Consider the following 16,171-nt stretch of genomic DNA (forward strand, 5'->3'; position numbering starts at 1 on the left):
CAGAGATCAAAAGAGAGTGAGGGAGTTGATCATAAGTGTGGTCATGTGAAGAAGGGAAGAGAAGGCTAGTGTGAAGTGTCAAGAAGAGAACACAGTAAGGAGTAAGCATAGAGCATCAAGACTCTGAGTTGATCAGGTGACCATAGAGTGCATTGGCATAACGAGTGGAAGAACTCAAGGAGAGAGATCTTGAAGGGTGGACAAGCTGTCAGCACTACAAGGAAGAAAAGCCAAGCAAAGAAAGGAACTAAAGAAGTGATCTAAAATCTACAAGGTTAGAGTTACAATCTTTATTAGTTTAAAACCTTTCTAATATTTTCTTACCATTGTATTAGACATTGAAATCCTACATTGCTAGGTTAGCTTAATAGCTGGCTTGGATAATCATCAGGAAAATGATAGAAGAACCCCAAGAGAAGGATAAGAGATCCTGAGGAGAAGGATAGGAGATCCTTAGAGAGGGATAAAAGATTCTTTTGAGAAGGTGATTGAAAATCCCATGGACTTAGGTAGGCTTAACAGTTTTATGTAAATCCTTTAATAGGGTGGCATTCTAAGTTGAATGTTCTTTAGTCCTCTAACAAGGCACACTCCTAATAGGGTGTAGAAATCCTTTAATGGGGTCACATCTAATAGTGTGTAAAGCCTTTAATAGGGTAGGCCTTTAACATGGAAAACCATTAGAAGTGGTTGAAATCTATTGCGCAGTAATTTTGTGGGTGTCATCCCCTCCCCAATTTTATGTTCTTATTCCTGGAGGGTTTCTTGGTCACCAAAATCCTTAGTTTTATTTGGTGATGCATGTTTATTTTTCATGATTATATAATGTTTAATTGCATACATAATAATTTCAATTATATGCCATTAAAGATTTGAAAACTTGTATTGGACATTATTAGACCTTGAATAACTAATTCACCCCCCTTTTAGTTATTCTAGAAGAATTCTAACAACTCGATATTTATCCCTTACTAATTATTGATAGTTACTGACTTCTATTTGGGTTGCCACAAAATCCTCAACTTTTGTGTCTAGCTCCAACAATATGTCTTTAGTCTTCAATGTTTTCCTAATATCTAAATCTAATAAAGCATCTTTGAAGGTTCCTAAAATTTTTTGGACCACTAATTTCATTGCATTGAGCTCAGTCTTCAACTCATCTTCAAATTCTTAAGGAAAATAGCATTGTAGCTCCTTTCTACATCGAGAATTTTCTCTTGAGTTTGATCTCTTTTTTTTTGAATATCTGCATGTAGACCTTCAATGACTTTATTGTTGACAAATATCTTTCTAGTCAAATCATCAAGCTTACCAAGCATCTCAGTAATGAATACCTCCATGAGTGTATGATACCATTCAAATTTTTTTGATTTGAGTACCTATAGGTCTTTATCTCAAGTATGTACCTCATCTATCAATCCAAAATCTTGGTTCACTATGGATACCATTTTATCCAAACTTGACTAAATGTGGTACAATACATTCAAGTTCCCCTATATTATTTGTACACTTCTCTGCTCAAAATTGTCATGCCATTGTTGACATGCTCCCACAAATGAATCCAATTCTGCATTCCTTTTTTATTTCCTCTCTAATCTCAGAACAAGAGTGATCTCTAGATTATCCAAGTGAATTTGGCCCACAACCCCATGGAAATAGCCTTTTAACAACTCATTTTGTGTCTACTATTCAATCAATTTAGACTCATATCAGTCCATATGTCTAAACACCTATTTCATCCTTATAGTGATCATCACTTTTATAGTGTCTACTATGGGTCTACCCACCATGAACTCCATTATTTGATAGTCCTTAGGGGTTAGGTGTTATGTGTCAACATATGGAGGAGGAATAGCTATATACGCAAGCAAGTCCTAATCTTGGTTCTTCATTATGAAGGTAAGCTTTTGTCCATCACCCATAGGTGGCTCATGCTTCTTCATGGACTTGTACAACTCTCTCATTCCCTCCTTAGTTGTTTGGTCCTTCTATCTTTTCTGCCAAAACATGACCTCCCTATTCATCCATGTCGATGTAGTTCCTAGTGGAGACATGTACTTAACTAAAGAGAGAGTTTCTACTGTAGGACACTTTCCCCTATAAGTCCTCTCTAGAGTCCTTTCTCATTGAGAAAGATCAATAGTTGGAGTTTATGTATCTAGTTGGGCTAAGGTCCTATCCTCTATATTGGGAGAATTTTATTAAGGCTCTTAAGGTATTTTGCCTTCCTCCAATACTTAATTGACAAGCAGTTGTTGGGGCTTGCCTTCCTTTATCACTTACTCCTCTATTCCTATAACCTGAAGAAGTTGAGTCACTGAGCCTTTATCCAAGAATGTTAAGTCCTGAGATGGTGGTGGTGGAATGCCTAAAGGTCCTTGAGGTAGAAGTGGAAATTAATTCCATTTCACTCCTAACAATTTAGTCTTGGGAGTATCTCTTATCTTATATCCCACCATCTCAATACCTACCAGCATGAAATCAAAGTTGGAGAGGTTGAAGACATCAGTTTCTTGACCCTCCATGAGCTATCCATTGTTTTTTCTCATCTCTTGATGTCAAACCATTGAAAGAATCTTTTGGAGCAAATAGATGTGTCACTATTGAACTTTTTCTCCTTTCCTCTTCCATTTCCCTAGCTACATGAGTCCTTTGACTCAAGAAAACATATTCATTTTTTTCTCCTTCTTCTTCTTCAATGTTTTATTCCTTGATCATTTTAGGAACTTAAGGAGATAGAGTAGTTTTATTCTTTAACCTTCTCCTTCTTAGTCTTGCCACTAGAAATTCAATTCATTCCCTTTTAGGATTCAAGGGGAGGCTTCTTCCTCTTGTGTAGTTGCCAATGGCATCCTCTTCTCCTGTTTATGCTCTAATTTTGGCTCTTCCTCTATCACTTATAGTTTTGGTGGTGCTTGTGGCTCTTGGTTGGGATCTTTTTTGGGCTCTTGTTCTTGTTGAGCTACTTGGGATGTTTTCTCCTTTTCTTTTGTATTCACTCTCTTCCTTTTTTTATTTCCCTTATCCTTTATGAAGTACTCAACCTCCTTCTCATGTTGATGTTGTTGCAAGAATAAATGGTAATGATATTTGTATGGGGGGGTATTGTATATATATTACTATGATGATATGTACATTCACAACTGAGTTTTTCATTGATGTCAACATTGAAGGTTTCTATGGTATTCTACAAAATAATAGTAGAAAGATCAAGTTGGTATAGATGGATAGTTGAGTATTATAACTATTTGAGGTTCTAGGAGATACTTATGAGTATATAGTATATGGAATTAACATCAAAAGAAGAAATGACAAGTCTAGAAGAAGTTACAATTTTTTTGGTGATGTCTATTCAAAGATAGAGTTTATATAGGAACCTATTGGTAAACTTGTTATATCTCTTAGCAAATTTGTTATTTTGAGAATCAAGGTTGGGGATGTGAAGAAGACATGTTGGTGATGACATGGCTAAGATCACTCATCATAATATTACATGTATTGAGAGATATTGAAGTTAAAAGGTGGAAGATTGATGTTATCGCTAAGTGTAATGTGTTATTAATGTGGTCCTATAATGATTAATTTAGAAAATCTAACAACCAACTTAGGGAATTGTTTTATGGATTCAATATAAAGGAAGGATATTTTCCTTCATCATATGACATGGTTCATGATTGATGATAAGTAGCACTAAGAGTAGAATGAAGAGTTGATTAGAGTAGTGTGAAAGTGAAGGAAACTTTATTGCAAAGGTTTTTCTAAGTGATCCAATGTTTGATATTTGCATCTGAGGTTTGTGACCTAGTCTATAGTGTCTAGTAGTGATTGGTTTGATTGATAGAACTAAGTAAAGAAGAAAAAAATAGTAAACTACATGTTTGAGTAGTGATATTTTCTTGTAGTCCAAATTGCATGTTTGGGTAGTGGGCTCTTCTTGTATACATTGTACTACAACTCATAATAGGGTTGGCACAATTCCTAATAGGGTTGAACCTCCTATAAGGGATTGAAAATCTCCTAACATGGACTTTATGTACTAAATTTTTTAATAGAATCCTAATAGGGTCCATCCTCTAACAAGGAATATTTATATTAGTACATAATCTTGTGGGAATCATTTGCACTGGGGTCTTCCCTCTAACCAAGGGTTTCCCTAGTCAACATATCTAGTGTAATTATCTTTGTGCATATTATTATGGTTGTTGTTTAATTTGGTTGAATAGTTAAGTTTTTTTAAAGAAGATAAATGTTTTAATTATTGAATTAGTGATTCACCTACCACCCCCCCTCCACCTCCCCCCTCCCCCTCTAGTTATCTTGGTGGACTACTATTTCTAACAATTGGTATTACAGCATCAAGTGCTTGATGATAGAGTTTAGCAAATTTGGGAGATCCATGGAGAGTATTTTTAGGAAGATAGTCTTGAGTTTGATGGAGGAAATTTTGAAACCCAAATGATGGAAATTCTTGGTGAGAGATCATAATTGTGTATAGATTTAAGCATTGAGTTTTTGGATAGAGGCATAAGTAAAGATAGGTCAAGATTCAAAGAAGATATGAAGACCAAGGAAGGTATTGATCTCCCTTTGAAAAGAGAGAAATGAGATATGGAAGTCTTTTTTTGTTGGACATGTAATTATATTGGTCATTTTCATATACATTCCCTAAGAGAGTAAGAAAGACTAGAAGGAGTTTAATTTCTGATGAATATGAAGAATCTAAAGCAAGTGTAGAAAGATTCTTGAATGATTGTGACAATGAGCTTGAATTGGCTAAGGAAAATGAATTAGTTGAAGAGATAGCTTTAGTAACTATTGTTGATCCAAAGGCTAACCATGAAAGTGTAGACGTTATCATTAGAAATTCTTTGTAGAATGGGAATTAGATTGAAGAACTAAGATCTGATCCTAGAGTAGAAGAAAGAGTTGAGTTGAGAACCCTTTAAAATAATAGCATTATAGAGAGAAGGAATAGGTTAATTACAAAAGCTACAAGAGCTATATTAGTTGAGAATGGGGTTTCCAAGATATTTTGGAGAGAAGCTATGAATACAATAGTCTATACTATGAATAGAGTGCAAGTTACGAAAGACACAAACAAGACCCCTTATGAACTATGGTTTGGTCACTCACCTACGTTTAAGTATTTTAGAATTTTTTGGATCAAGTGTTATATGAAAAGAGATGATTATATTGGTAATTTTTGATGCTATAAGTGACTAAGGTATGTTTATTTTTTATTCATTGGAAATAAAGGCTTATAGATGTTATAATCAGAGAACTAAGACTATTATGGAAAGTGTGAATGTAAGAATTGATGAGAAGTTCATGATATAAGAGAGAATAGTTGATTACAGTTTTAAATTATAAAATTATTACCAAGCTAAAGAATGATGAAGTATTTCTTGAGATTAACAATGATTTGTAGAATGAAGGAGAGCCAAGGCAGGAACAAAGCTTGGAGCCTTTAGTAGAGCCAAGAGTTGAGATAGCAACTTCTACTTTGCAAAAAAACATGATGAAGAATTTTTCATCTGATTAGATCATTGGAAGCAAAGACATAGATATGATGACAAGAAGTAGAGTTAGAGAAGAACTATGTTCATTATCTCAAGTTAGACCTAAGAATTTAGATGAAGCATAAAAAGATGATTATGTGAAACAAGATATGAAAGAGGAATTGAATCAAATAGTAAAGAATGAGACATGGGAACTGGTCCCTGAACTAGCAAACAAGAATGTGATAGGAACTAAATGGATATTCAAGAATAGGATGAATGAACAAGGTGAATTTGTAAGGAAAAAATAAAGATTGGAATGTAAAGGTTACTCATAGCAAGAAGGAATAGATTATGAGTAGACCTATGCTCCACTGGCTAGAATAGAAGCAATAAGACTATTCTTAGCCTATGTAGTATAGAATAAATTCATGAAATTGTATCAAATGGATGTCAAGTCAACATTTTTAAATAGAGAACTTGAAGAAGAAGTGTATATTGAGTATCCTGAAGAATGTCCTTTGATAGATGACAAGGACATAGAATGAAAATTAAGGAAAGCATTGTATGGCTTGAGGCAAGCACCCAAAACCTAGTATAAAAGGTTGGGAAAGCATACAGAGCTTGGATATAGAAAAGGTATGGAGAATAGTAACCTCTATTGGAATGAAATTGATGATGGTTTGATGATTTTTGTTATATTTGTTGATGATATGATATTTGGAGGAAATGGTGAAGAAAGTGAGAAATTTGCAAATGAGATGGAGAAATGAAATATTTTCTACAATTGTAGATTGAATAGAATAAACAAGGAATCTCTATTTCTTAGACTAAGAACTTGAAGTATTTACTAAAAAGGTTTGGCTTAGAAACATCCAAGCATGTTGGAACACCTATGGTAACTAGAAACAAGTTATCTACAAAGGATGAGACATGCACTATTGAGTACAAGTACAAATCTATGATTGGAGGATTGCAATATCTAACTCACACAAGGACAAATATAGAAAATATAGTTGGAATTGTTGCAAGATTCCAAGTTTATCCTAGAGAAGAACATCATGCAAAAATCAAAAGGATATTTAAATATCTAAAAGGAACATCTAAGTTCATATTGTGGTATGATAGATCTAATAATTTTACTCTAACTGCTTATAATAATGCAGATTGGGAAGGTAGTATGGATGATAGAAAAGGAACCAATGGTGGAGCCTTCTTCCTTCGAGGAAGATTGGTTTCTTGATTAAGAAAGAGGCAGGATTGCACATCAAATAGTGCAACAAAAGTAGAATATGTTGCAGTAGCAAACAATTGTAATCAAGTTTTTTGGATGAAGTAGATGTTGAAGGATATAAGGATAGAAATCAATGAAATTTTTGTTATACATTGTGATAACACAAGCATGATAAATATGTCTAAGAATGCAATACTGCATTTAAGGACTAAAAACATTTCTATTAAGTATCACATGTTAAGAGAGAAAGTTGTAGAAAATAAAATTAGATTGGAGTATGTGATCACTAAAGAGAAGATTGTGGATGTATTCACTAAGCTTTTTCCCAAAGAGACTTTTGAGTATTTGCAAGGTATGCTTGGGGTTATGCCCTTCCTATATTAGAGTAGGAGATACAAAAGTGCATCAATCTAGTGTAATAAAGCACCATTTTTGTCTAGAATAAATACTAATACTTTCTATATGGGGGAGTATCTATGATGGATAGGGTCATCTAGGAATCTCCTTGGATATTGTTTTGAATCGTGTCTTTTTACACTTGAGCTACTAAGAATTAGTTGTTGCAGATTTTGATGTAGTAAAGTTGGTTGCTGAAACCTTTGACATTGGTGTCAATGGGGGAGATGTTTATCATGTAAAATAGCATGGAAAAACAACATGTACAACATGACAATTGGAGATGTTTGGCATAAGTATAGTAAGTTTGAAAGAAGTACAACATGGAATGATAGTTTGATAGAAAGCACATTGAGGTATATTAATGGTGGAGAATGATTGATGAAGAGGATTTGAAATTTAATATTAAGGGTCTTTTGTTAGTATTCTTGGAACTAGGTGTTTTTCATCTATGTTACCATCAATGCCAAAGTGGGAGATTGTTGTGAGGATGAATGTTGATAATATTCTTATGGTGGAGTACTATAGATATGTTACTATGATGATATGTTACATTCATGACTAAATTTGTCATTGATATCAACATAGTAGTTATCTATGGTTATCTATGTTATCTTATAGAAGAACAACAAATAGATCAAGTTGGTATGGATGGCTAGTTGATTATTATAACTATCCAAGTTTATGGGAGATACTTTTGAGTATCTAGTACATGAAATTATTGCTAGAAGAAGAAATGATAAGTCTAGAAGAAGTTATGTAATTTTTTGTGATGTATGTTCTGAGATAGAGTTTAGAGGGGCATGTTTAGGTAAACTTGTTATATCTCATAGAAAAGTTTTTATTTTGAGAATCATGGTTGAGGACATGAAGAATACATGTTGATGATGATGTGGCTAAGATCATTCATCATAATATTGTTTGTATAGAAAGATATTCAAGTTACAAGGTAGAAAATTAATGTTATTACTAAGTGTAACATTTTCTTAATGTGGTCTTATAATGATTAATCAAAAAGGTCTAACAACCACCTTAGGAAATTATTTTATGTACTTGGTAGAAAGGAATTAAATTATCCTTTATCATATGACATGGGTGATGATTGATAATAAGTAGTAATAAGAGAAAAATGCAAAATTGAGCAAAGGAATGTAGAAGTGAAGGAAACTTCATTGTTAAGGTTTTGAAAAGTTATCAGAGGTTTGATATTAGGATCCATGGCTTGTGAACTAGTCTATAAGATATAATAGTGATTGGTTTGGTTGATAGAACAAAGGAAAGAAGAAAATAATAGTAAAGTACATGTCTGAATGGTGAGCTCTTCTTGTAGTTGAAATTGCATGTTTGGGTAGTTGGATCTTGTTGCATACACTCTACTACAACTCCTAACAAGGTTGGAATATCCTAACTAGGATTCAATGTCTGCTAATAGGGACTCTATGTACTAAATATTGTAATAGATTCCTAATAGGGTCCATCCTTTAGCAAGGAATATTTATATTAGTACATCATCTTGTGGGCATCATTTCCACTAGGGTTTTCCCTCTGATCAAGGATTTCTCTAGGCATCATATTTGGTGTAATTGTTTATGTGCATCTTATAATGGTTGTTGTTTACTTTGGTTGAATGGTTAAGTTTGTTTAAAGAAGATAAATGTTTTAATTATTGGATAACTAATTCACTCCCCCAAGTTATCTTGGTAGACTATTATTCCTAATAGATTTACTATTTCTATCCTTGCTAGGAATTGAGTAGGGAAGGTTGGTGTAATAAATACAAAGCCTTTTCATTTTATTGGCTACATCATGGCTTGTAGGGAGGTAGTATAAGGAACTAAATCTATTCTACATGTCTTCTTGATCCATTTGTTTGTTAACTTGACTATTTGTCTAGCTTGATGAGTGATGTTCCATTCTTGTCTCTTCTAATCTCCACATTCATTATATGCATGTCATAAATCATGTTCCTTTTGTAAAGAGGATCCAAGACATCTTGTGTATCCTTATCCATATCCTTTAGTGGGATATTTATATTGATCAACTTCTCTACTTGATATAGAGTCATCCTACAATAATCCCTTATCTGGATATCATAATCATCTATTGTTTTTATCCAGTGGTCCACTTGTGCATCCTCATGTCAAAACTTCTTCCCTCCCTCCCTTCCATATGCTATACCATCCCTATTTTGTCAAAGTAGGGCCAAGGGGAGTTTTACTCTTCCAAGGGATATTAATCCTACTCGGAATTGAAAGTCCTAATATCCTACTTTTTCTTGATCTCAAAGTCATTAATCCTTTTGTGTCGTCTTCTCATTCTATCATATGAAGATGTGAGTTGGAATGAAATCTCCAACAAGATGAGCCTATAAGATGGAAATCTTAGGAGCTTCTTAGCATTTTCTAATGTGTTGGCTACCCTTAGGTAGGTGAATGTTTTGAACTAGATGGAGCATGCTTTGATCTTTGTGATCCTAGACACTACTTCAACGAACATCTTTTTCATGTAATCACCTTAAATGAATCTAATGATTACGAATATGAAGACATTATTCACCACCATGTATTGTACATTCTACTCGAAGAGTTTCTTTTTGACCAATTGGGGGTACACTACATAATTTCAGTCAATAGCATCCTACCTATGTCCCTTTCTCTAAAGTCCTAGATAGTCTATGTGTCATGCCCAAACTATGAGGGCAAAAACACACACCAAATTTTATTTTATTTTAGTTAATAATTAAAATTCACTAAGTTTGATAAGTTGATTCTCAGCTAAAGATATAGGTACATTGAAAGGCAGATACAAAATCCCTAACAAAACATTTAGATTACGTCTCAGTTTTAAAGACACCATGAAGGAAAAGATTGATAAGCTAAAATGTTCATTATTAAATCGATTAATTAAATTAACAATTTAATTTGAATTAATTAAGATACCTAAAACTTGAAGATTTTAATAACTTTTAAAACATTGCATGACTATTACAATAGTTGATCCTTATGAACAGTAAATTTAAGTTCCATTAACTTTCATCAATAATAAATTTACTAGGCAAGATATCAATTAACATTATAACTAATTGATTTGAATACTCAAATAAGTAATATCAAATTAATGATTGGAAATGAAAAAAAAAGAGCACACTTACTAAAATAACGTTTCCCATAAAATTCATCTATAATTCATAGACAACATTTCTACGAAAGATAATATATAACTAGAATAAAATAAGTAAATATTTACACTTATTTTAAATAGTTAATTAACCTTAAATTAAAACTAATAAATAACAAATTAAAATTGTTTTAAATTAAAATATACTAATTTCACATTTAAAACTTTTTAAATTAAAACTTATTTAATATATTAACATCTAAGACACTATTTAATACTAATAAAATAAACTAATTTAAACTAAATTTAAACCAACATAAAACCAATATATAAAAATTCAATATTAAAAAGGATCATAATGATTAAATTATATATAAAAGATAAAGTTCCCAACTAACTAATATTAACTAATTCATAAATTTAAAACTAAACTAATCTTCAATTTAATTCTATCTTAAACAAATAACAACTTAAAAACTTATCCAAAAAAATTATTACTAAACTAATCTTAAAATGATCTAACTAACATTACTAACACCTAACACCTAACATGACTAACTCTACCCTAACTCCTCCCCTACACTAACTCTATCCCCCACTAACCCTTGGGCAAGTGCTTCCCAAGGAGCGCTTCCCAAGCACTGTCCTTGGGACAGCGCTCTGCCTGAGGGTACGCTGGCAGAGCCGCCCCCCTCAAAGCCTGCAGCCAAGAGAAAAAAAGGTCAAGCATGTTTTTTTAAAAACAAATTTAAATGCTCCTCCTTCCTCATTAAAACGTTCGATCTCAGTGGAGGGTAGTTGGGAAGAAAGTCAAGTGGAATTACTCACTAACTTTGTTTGATAACCAAAACTTAATTGCATTCCCTTGCTAGGATGAATGCCCCTTTTTAACATGATGATGGGGATGGGACATGGGGGTAGGGTGACGTCACCCCCCAATGATCATTGCTGACTTTGTCTCCAAATGCTGCACCTAGGTTTAAGGGTTATGGGTGGTGGAGTTATGTTTTAAAGTTTACTTGGTAGGATATAAGATATTTAGGATATTAGATCTTAGTTTTATGTTTCCTTAGTCATTCATATTTATTTTATTAATTATTTATTTTGAATTTAAAATTGAAAACAAGGAATCAACAGAGAATATTCTCTATTCTACAAATGAATTAATTTCCTCTCTCAATGCAAAATTCAGAGAGCATTTTGCTCTTGGGGGAGATTTTTTTTTTAGCTTAATTTTTATAAGTAAAGATTTACAAGAAATGTATTTGATTTTTCTAAAAGGGGTATTATTATTTTATGTTCTTAATGGCTTTAAAACATAGGTTCAATAGTTTGTTTACAATAATACAATATTTATTTGATCTTCTAATAGGTACAAAATTGAATTGAAATATTAATCATATCCATCTTCCTTTCTTAACATACTTAAACTCAAAATTTGCATAATTGAATGTCATCATTTTCATCCTATTTTTGATATGCATCCATCTAAACTAAAATTACGATTAAATCACATGATAAACAAATATACTCAAACACCAATTATATTGGCAAACTTGATTCAAAGGCTCAGCTGAGAAAGAATCAAGAAGAAAACCTAGCTTTGTTGCCAATCCAACAAAGTTTTGAGATACAAATTACATAGGATTTCAATCCTAAATTTCAACACTTAAATGAAATTTCCTTCATGACCCTCAACAAGGGTTCAATATCCAATTCTACAACACATTTCTACGAACTGTGGAGGAAACAAAATCTTATCAGGTGATAACAAGCATGACCAAGAAACAAATCAAATATGCATATTCATACAAGGTTTTCACTATAAGATTCACAATGAATCAACACTAGGGAATGGTGGATTCTTCCAACCAGGAGAAGTCAAGCACAACACCAAACAGATGTCCAATCGAGGCTATAAACCAAGAACTTTCGTTCTTCTATTTCAACATACCATAATCATACAAGGTTTGTGCTGACAGGTAGGGGCCCATAACACCCTACCCTTTCTCCCTCTTCTCATCTTGAGAAGAGACTCTACATTGGTTGGAGTCTGACTAAATAGACCTTTCCCAAAATTGGTCACTTCTGCCCTATCCAAGGGTGAGTAATACTAAAACACCCATGCAAGAAAATCTGAAAATTTCAAACATAAACATGAAAAGAAATCATCCAAAATAACATGGTTTTCAAAACTTCCCAACATACCCACAACCATACAAACATTCAAACAATAACAAGGTAGCATAAGCATGAAACAAGAATGAAATCTGAATAAGGGAGATGAGAATTCCAACCTTCACAAAGAGGTAATGGCAAATGAACAAGTTTGAGTAGAGCTTTTCCCTTCCTTGCTCCAATCTTCCAAGACTCCTCTCTAAATGTAGAGATTGGGTAACCACCTTAACTAGTCCAAGAAAGGCCTCTAAATAAGCCTCAAACTCAACCACCCAAAAGGATCCATAACTTCTCCCACCCACTTACAATTCTAGAAACTCCTAACTCAACCCACACTATGGTTAAATACTAAGTGAAGGTGGGGTGAGACAACTCATGGTAACCACATGCAATTTTCGCACATAGGCAAAAAGAGACTTTTTGAGTGGCCTCAAAAGTCAATAAAAGGGGCTTAGGGGTTGGAAAAGACCCCTAACCCATACCCATACTCTTTGGGTATAATTATTTCATGTTAAAAGTCTTAGGAATAGGTTTAGATCCAAACAAAAGCTAGGAATAAAATTAGGACCAACTAACAACTCTAAAATGCAGATAAGCACTAATCCATATTAGGGATGACTAACCTCGACTAAGAGCCAAATAGAAAACTGACACTAACTTAAACCAACATAGGCTCAAAGGTTACACAACTAACCCTACTCACCACACTAAAGAACATAAAAAAGTTTACAAGTGTCAAGCGACACTAAAAGAACATAGTTACAAACACTAGCATTCACTTAACACAGAAAGATACATACATACATCTCACAATACAATACTTGAATTACAAACAACAAAGTTTCCAAAATTAACACATAGAGATTAGTTTTGTTCCTCCGTCGGTTTCCTTGGCTAAAATATCTGCACACTCATTGCACACATTAGTAGTCCCAAAAATCACATGTACATATGTATATATATGTATTAGGAATCACATTAAAACATCCATCTATAACAAAAATCGGGGTTCCTCTCATCCTATTCAATTCTTAACCATTTAAAATATCTTAAACCAAAAATGTTAATCCTACCTTTTACTTAATTCGTCGACATACATATAGATAAAACATTAAATGAAAAACATCAAATATCTAAAAATAACATCACACAATATGAAATAATATGATATGTTCAAGTATCTAAAAAAAATGTCTCGACATCTCAAGTCGTGAGTATCAAAATGATAAGGTAAGATCTAAGCCTACAAAGGGTCAAGGTGAGGCCTCACACTATGGTCCTTGTAGCCAGTATGTACACCATGTGTGATGTCATGTAGAAACCTCACGACTATGAGCTACTCATTTAGATTATCACTCAACATAGTAGGATGATTTATTAGCATCTTTGCTATCCTAGTGCTTTTTATAAAGTGGACCATTAAGGTTTGAAGGTGTTCTATTACTGGTATTCCTATGACACTACTTAAAAGAAAAATAGTGTATCCAACATCACATTTCATATAAGCCTTGGTCATGTCTACTTTTCTAACTTTGTAAACCATTAGTGTTCTACTAATTAGGAAGGATGATTGAATTGTCTCTCAAGCTTCCTTTTCTTTCTCTAGGTGCCATCTCTCAGCTTAGTCATAGGTTATATTCAAATATTTATTAGCTCAAGGAAAATGGAATACTTTCTCAATATATCTTGGTCAAAGGTTCAAGACTATCTCCTCTATGACACTCTTGAAAACCCTCTCTTCAATCACATAGCTCTTTGCAAGAGTTGATATAAGTTCTAAGGACTGAACATATGTAGGATGTGATGTTGTGTTAAGAAGGCCTAATCTAATAATAGATTACACCATCGTAGATCACTCTTTTGTGTTGATGTAGATAGTAAGGAATGTGTTACAATGTATAGGACCAATCTTGGTATCTCTAATCTTTTCATGTCCATCTTGAAATTGGGATTTCCTTGGTGTACCTTGGTACTTAAATATGATAGGTTTTAGAGCTATCTTTTCTGCCATTGAGGAGGATGATGACACCATATTATCACCACAAGAAAGAAGACATTCATTTAGAAAGCTAAAGTTTGACCTAAAAAAACCCTAATTGAACCCAAGTAGATACAAAACCTAGCATAAATCAAGAAAAATAGTCAAAATCTTGTGATTCCCTCCAAATTTCCTTATATGTAGTCTAGTGCACCTAGCCCAACCTCATAGGTGCACTACTATGCTAAAATGGCCCCTAATTGGCCTTTTGTGCCTAGTTGTGCATGTGCACACGATGGTAATGTGTGAAACTACACATATGCATAGTATGAGTGCTACATTTGGGGGGGAATAAACTTAAGTTTGATGTTTTTTTCTTAGGTTTTTTGAAGTCACAAAATTACACACCTATGCACCTAGAAGAGGTGTACATGTGTGCACCTTTGCATTGACTTAGGTTTTGCATTAGTTAAGCTTAGTTAAGTTTTAATATTTAGAAGATGCACACATGTGCATCTTCTTGTGTCTAGGTCTTAGGTCTTTAGGGTTCTTTTTCACTTTTTGGTGATTTAGGTTTGTGAGAAGGTGCACACACAAGTACCTTGAGAACATGTGCATGTGTGCACCTTCTTAGTGCTTAGTTGACCTTGTGTTTGTTATGACTATAGGTTGGAGTGAAGGAGCACATGTTGAGGGGGTCTAATGTATTGAAAATTTGCTAATAGTGACATGTAATTGTTCTAATTTATGGCAACACATGATTTACATGTTCATAGGAAACCTCAGATATAAAGATAGTAGTGCTTGGTTTACAAAAAAATATATATATATTTTATAACTTGTTGCTCATGTCATATTATGACCAAAAAAGTTACATAGAGAGAGGATACATATGGATGATGATCTTTATAACCTCAAAAGTTAGTACAAACTCTATGAAACAAAGATAATCATGTTTGAAGCAAAATAAGATAGTGGAATTGAAGTAAAAGAATTGTTTTGTTTACAAAATAATTACTTGTCCAATTAGATCTGACATCCTAGATGTTTACTCTAACTTGGAAAATTAGTTTATGGTCTTAACCAAACTAGAAGCAATTTTTTTAAAGGCATGGTATTTGTGAAGAGGGCATTTTGCAACAAGAAGTGAGCTATCTTGAATTGAAGTACAAGTATGAATTGCAAATTGTGACTATATGCAAACTTTTGTGAAAGTGATATATACAAAGTTTAATATGAGATATTTGATGATCCAAGATTAAGTTGAATAATAAAGATCAGTAAAGAAAGAAGATAATAGTAAATTACTTATTTGAGTAGTGAGCTCTTCTTGTAGTTGAAACTGCATGTTTGGGCATTGGGCTCTTCTTCCATACATTGTATCACAACTCCTAATAGGTTTGGAATCTCCTAATAGGGACTCTTTATATTGAATTTTATCATTGAATCCTAAAAAATCCATCCTCTAACAAGGAACTTATATATTATTATATTATCTAGTGGGTATCATTCCAATCGAGGTTTTTTTTTGGCCAAGGTTTCCCTTGTTAACAAAATATGGTGTTGTGAGTTATCTTTGTGAATTGTTACTATTAGTGATCAACATTATTTTATTGATTTTTTAATCATGGTTTAAAGTAAGTAATAATATCTAGCTAGTGACTAAAGTTTGTAGATTATTGATTCACCCCCCGTATGTAATCCATGTTTCTAACAATTGGTATTAGAGCATAGTTACTTTGAAGAAGCTTAACAACTTAAGTAACATCC

The sequence above is a fragment of the Cupressus sempervirens genome, chromosome 9 (genome assembly GCF_028749045.1).
Source record: "Cupressus sempervirens isolate cs-2001-9-10 chromosome 9, ASM2874904v1, whole genome shotgun sequence".
NCBI lineage: Eukaryota > Viridiplantae > Streptophyta > Pinopsida > Cupressales > Cupressaceae > Cupressus > Cupressus sempervirens.